Below are 6,028 nucleotides of genomic sequence, written 5' to 3' on the forward strand. Positions count from 1 at the left end.
GGCAGATAGGTGTGCGTTGGACATATCTGGTAGCTGGAAGATTTGTTTGCTCTGGAGCTTGCATTTTGCAGATGCTTGGGGCCCCTCCTCAAAAGAACAACAGTAACGATGAGTAATACTTTTTGAGCAAAGCGTGTACCAGGCAATGCTCTGAGCACTTGCAGGTATTAACTCATCTCTCTTCACTAGAATTTTATTCATTTGTTCATTCATTCAGCAGATGTTTGTTGAGTACCTACTGTGTGCTAGACATGTTCCAGGTGCTGGGAATCCAGCAGTGACAAGACATACAAAAACCCTGTCCACAGAAAGTTTACATGTGGAAGGGGAAGACAGCTCATGTATATGTGAGTAAAATGAATAGTATTTCAGATTGTGAGAAGCGCTACAGAGAAAATTAGAGGATAAGGGGGATCAAGAGGGCAGGGTAGGGGGGCACACTTTTTGAGAGGGTGTCCTGGGAGAGCCTCAATGGGGAGGTGACATTTGAGTACAGACCAAATCTGACTCACCACCTCTTAGCTGAGAATAGTTTTCACAGAAGAGCATTTGCGATCACTTCCAAGATAGGGAACACTAATTTTGATGTTATCCCCCTAAAAGAATTCCATTCTTCTTAGTAGACCCGTATTACCCCAAACCAAAACCAAAACCGAAAAAACAACAACAAAAAAACCCCCCAAAACTAGTACTCAGTTCTTCCAATTATATTTTGAATTTCATCAATAAACATTGATGGAAATTCATTTTCTCTTTTGTTATATAAGTACCTGTATAATCTCGATTTTGTCTCTTGGTCCACAAAGCCTAAGATATTTACTATTTGGCCCTTTACAGAAAAAGTTTACTGATCCTGGTATAGACCCACCAGGTGAGGAAATGAGCTGTGTGGACATCTGGGGGCAGAGGGAACAGCCAGTTCAAAGGCCGGGAGGCAGGAGCTAGTGCGGCACATCGAGGAGGCCAGCAGGGTTGGAGCCCTGTGAGTGAGGAGGAGAGTGATAAGAAAGGGTGAGAGGAACCCAGGCAGGTGATGCAAGGTCTTGTGCCAATTCCTAGGTATTTTTTTAAGAAGTGTGTATGGCTATCTTTAATGGAATATCTTTTTTTTTTCTATTACAATTTCTAATTTATTATTGCTTCAGGGTAGAAAGTTATTGATTTTGTATACTGATCTTTTCCCCAGCCCTCTTAGTTTATTCTCTTATAGTTTTATTAATTTTTCACTTGGTTTGTTTGGCTTTGTTTTAGAAAGCAATTATATCTTCCACAAATGATGCCTTTTGGTCTTCCTGCCTATATATAGCTCAGTTTCTTCCTTTCTTTACCTTCCTCCACTCCCCTTCTGCTTGTCTCCCTACTCTCTCCCCTAACTTCCTTCCTCTCTCCTCTCCATAAGGCACAGGGTTTCAATCTCTTCACATCCTTACCAACACTTGTTATTTTCTGTGTTGTTGATTTTGGATTGTTTATTTTTAGCCATCATAATGGGTGTGAAGTAGTATCATATTGTGGTTTTGATTTGTATTTTCCTAATGTTAGTGATGTTGGTTATCTTTTCATGTGCTTACTGGACATTTTTGTATCTTTGGAGAAATGTCTATTCAATTTCTATGTCCATTTTTAAATTGGGTTTTTGTTGTTGAGTGTAGGAGTTCTTTATATGCTCTGGATATCAATCCCATATCAGATATATGAATTGCAAATATTTTCTCCCATTCTGTGGACTGTCTTTCACTCTACTGATAGTGTTTTTTGCAGCACAAAAGCTATTGATTTTTTTTATTACTAATTAATTAGTTAATTTATTTTTGGCTGCGTTGGCTCTTCGTTGTTGCGCGCGGGCTTTCTCCAGTTGTGGTGAGCGGGGGCTACTCTTCATTGCAGCGCGCGGGCTTCTCATTGTGGTGGCTTCTTGTTGCAGAGCACGGGCTCTAGGTGTGCGGGCTTCAGTAGTTGTGGCGCACGGGCTTAGTTGCTCCGTGGCATGTGGGATCTTCCTGGACCAGGGCTGCAACCCGTGTGCCCTGCATTGGCAGGTGGATTCTCAACCACTGCGCCACCAGGGAAGTCCCGGGATTGTTTTCTTAATTTCCCTGAGGTATAATTTAAATGAAATAAATTGCACATATTTGACTAGTTTTGAGAGATACATATTTTTGTAAAGCCACAACAATAATCAAGATACAGAACAATTCCATCCCCTGTAAAAGTGCCCTTGTGTCCCTTCACAGTTCATTCTTCCCTCTGCCCCTGGCCCAAGGCAACCACTGCTCTCTCTACCTTCTGTCACTATAGATTGGTCTACATTTTCTGGAATTTTTTGTGTGTGTGTGTGTGTGGTACGCGGGCCTCTCACTGTTGTGGCCTCTCCCGTCGCGGAGCACAGGCTCCAGACGCGTAGGCCCAGCGGCCATGGCTCACGGGCCCAGCCGCTCCGCGGCGTGTGGGATCCTCCCGGACCGGGGCACGAACCCGTGTGCCCTGCATTGGCAGGCGGACTCCCAACCACTGCGCCACCAGGGAAGCCCTGGAATTTTATATGAATTTGTATATAAATGGAATAATTCTGTATGGGTCTGACTTCCTTCACTCAACATAATGATTTTGAGATTTACCCATACATTTGTATGTATCAGGAGTTAGTTAAGTAATTAATTAGTTAACTTTTGATGTGTATGGATGTCATATTTTGTTTATCCAGTTACCTGTCAGTGGTCATTGTTTTTTTTTTTTTTCCCCAGTATTTGGCTTTTGTTCAGTTTTTACTGGGCCATTTGTCTTCTTACAGAGCTGTAAGTGTTCTTCATATGTTCTAGATACAAATATTTTGTCATATATGTATTGCAGATATTTTCTTTCAATCTCTACCTTGAATTTTCATTCTTTTAACAGTAGTTTTCAAAGAGCAAAATTTTGATGAAGTCCAATTTATCAATTTTTTCTTCTATCACTTGTTTTTATGTCTTATTTAAGATATATTTGCCTACTTCAAGGTTACACAAATTTTCCCTCATAGTTTTTTCTAGGAGTTTTATAGTTTTTGGTTTGACATTTGAGCCTGTCATTGATTTCTGGTTAATTTTCGGCTTAATTTCCTTTTTGATTGTTCACTGTTAGTGCATAGAAATGCAACAAATATTTGCATGTTAATTTTGTATCCTGCAACTTTTCTGAATTCATTTATTATCTCTAACGTTTTTTTGTGGAATCTTTAGGGTTTTCTATATGTAAGATCCTTTTGCCTAATTGGCTGGCTAGAACTTTCAGTACAATGCTGAGTAGAAGTGGTGAAAGTGAGCATCCTTGTTTAGTTCCTGATCTTAGGGAAAAGCTTTTAGTCTTTTGCCATTAAGTATGATATTCATTGTGGGTTTTTCATATATGGCCTTCATCATTGAGGAAGTTTCTTTTTGTTCCTAGTTTATTGTTTGTTTTCTTTTTTGATCATGAAAGGGTGTTAAATTTTGCCAAATGCTTATTGCCTCAATTGAGATGACACGTATGTATATGTATGTGTGTGTGTTTCTTTTTCTTCTTTGAACATGTGTAAAATAACTATTTTGAAGTCTTTGTCTACTATGTCCAACACATGGGGCCCCTCGAAGACCCCATAAATTAAGTTTCTCCTATCTGCTTCTTTTCCTATGTATTGGTTAAACTTTCCTGTATCTTTTGCTGACAAAAAATGAATCAATAGTCAATCTAAGAAAGAAGTAGAAAATTTTATTTGAGCCAGCCTGAGGATTATAACCTGGGAGACAGTTTTTCAGAAAGTTCTGAGGGGGCTTCCCTGGTGGCGCAGTGGTTAAGAATCCTCCTGCCAATGCAGAGGACATGGGTTCGAGCCCTGGTCGGGGAAGATCCCACATGCCACGGAGCAACTAAGCCCGTGCACCACAACTGCTGAGCCTGTGCTCTAGAGCCTGGGAGCCACAAGTACTGAAGCCCGCATGTCTAGAGCCCGTGCTCCGCAACAAGAGAAGCCACCACAATGAGAAGCCCGTGCACCACAAGGAAGAGTAGCCCCCACTCGAAGAAGAGTAGCCCCCGCTCACCGCAACTAGAGAAAGCCCACGTGCAGCAACAAAGACCCAACACAGCCAAAAATAAATAAATAGAATACATAAATTAAAAAAAAAAAAGTTCTGGGGACTGTTCTGCCTGTTAGAGATCAAAACACAGTTATATAAGATTTTGAGACAAAGTTTTATGCATCAAAGTCCCATGTTGGGGGCTTCCCTGGTGGCGCAGTGGTTGAGAGTCCGCCTGCTGATGCAGGAGACACGGGTTTGTGCCCCGGTCCGGGAGGATCCCACATTCTGCGGAGCAGCTGGGCCTGTGAGCCGTGGCCGCTGAGGCTGCGCGTCCGGAGCCTGTGCTCCTCAATGGGAGAGGCCACAACAGTGAGAGGCCCGCGTACCGCAAAAAAAAAAAAAAAAAAGTCTCATATTGACAGTTTACATAGTTCACCAAGGTGAGTAGTGGGTTATTGTGAGCCCTTACAGGACTGAGAAAGGAATGTTACCTCCTAAGGAGTTACCTTCTGGTGCCAGGAAGAAATTGGTTTTCTTTTGGCGAGTAGGTATTCCTGTGTCTTCTGAGCAGAGCTAGTTAGTGCATAATGCAGATGTACAATGCACACTAAAGGGGAGGGGGTAGTGGCTCAAACAGGCAGAGAGAGAATTTTATGTTTAAAATTTTTCTGGTCCTGCCTTAAAAATAATTTTATTTCATCACTTTCCATGTCTTGTAATTTTTTCATTGAAAAGCAAATGTCATAGGTAATATAGTATAGCAAGTCGGGATACTGATTCCTGCCCACCCAGGACTTGTGGTGATCATTTGTCTATTTGTTTAGTACTTGTGTGAGATAATTTTGTGAAGTCTATTTCCCCCTCAATTTGCAGCCTCTGATATCCCTGCTTAGGTTTTTTCCTTATTTTTATATTTTAGCCTGGCTTCCTAGGGTTAACTCCTGGATCACTGTAAGCTAGCTACTCAATGGTCAATGGTTGTATGTAAGCCCCTTTGGTCAGTTTTATTTTCACTATTTATCGTTGGAAATGTGTGCGTGTCTTGGAGACGGCTTTCACCGTTTAGGGAATTTACTCTCCCTTCCGCCACCACATGTTCATCCAATGACTAGAAACTTGGAAATTCCCTATCCATTCATTCTTGAAAAGACAGAGGCTTGGATATGTGTACCGTCTCTCAGCCTACTAAGGATGAGTGTGATTTTACTTTTAAGCTGGGCTTATTAGGAGTCGCCCCTGGGTCAGAGAAGCTCATTGTGCAGCCAGTATTTGGTCAGAGGTTGTGCTTAAATCCACTGCACTAGCAAGGTTTCTGCACTTTGCTGATCTGTGTTTGGTTTGGAAAATACGTTTAAATTTGCTCTACTTCCTGCTCTTATTGTTCCTGAGTTGGTGTAGCCTAGTGCATGCACAGCGTTTTAGACCCCTGGGGATGAGTGGGATCCCAGGAGAACTCTTCTTGGCTGCTTCTTTCACTGGTTTTCTCTGTTAAACTTCTGGTTAGTCTGCTGTTTCACTTTTTGTTGCTAGTATCATGGAGCTACTGACCCTCTCTTAACTGCTCACCAGGAAGATCTCTGTTGTTCTTAACAACTCCATTAGGCATGAATTTCTCCACCCTCTGTCCCAAATAAATTCAGCTATTTCAAGCAGAGTTGCAGAGCATTTCTTTCAGCCTGCCTATCCTCCTGGGCAGAATGTTTGTGCTATTGTACCAGACCTAGGGATGGGGATGGCAGCCTGTTTCTCCTGGAATGAAACTCCTGTTCTATTAGTGCGTAATGGGGAGAGAGTTGGTATCTCACTTGCCCCTCCCATGAAACTTCTGCTCTATGAGTGAGCTGGGATGGGACAATTGAAGACCCAGTATTCTTAGCCTGCTGTGCCTGGGGTAGAGCTTCTGCTCTATGAGTAGGGGCTAAGTGAGGCAAGGAAGCTCTAGTCCTCTTGGTCATGCCTTCTAGAACAGAGCTTCTGCAAAATGGTCTTGG

The sequence above is a fragment of the Phocoena phocoena genome, chromosome 10 (assembly GCF_963924675.1).
Source record: "Phocoena phocoena chromosome 10, mPhoPho1.1, whole genome shotgun sequence".
NCBI classification, from domain to species: domain Eukaryota; kingdom Metazoa; phylum Chordata; class Mammalia; order Artiodactyla; family Phocoenidae; genus Phocoena; species Phocoena phocoena.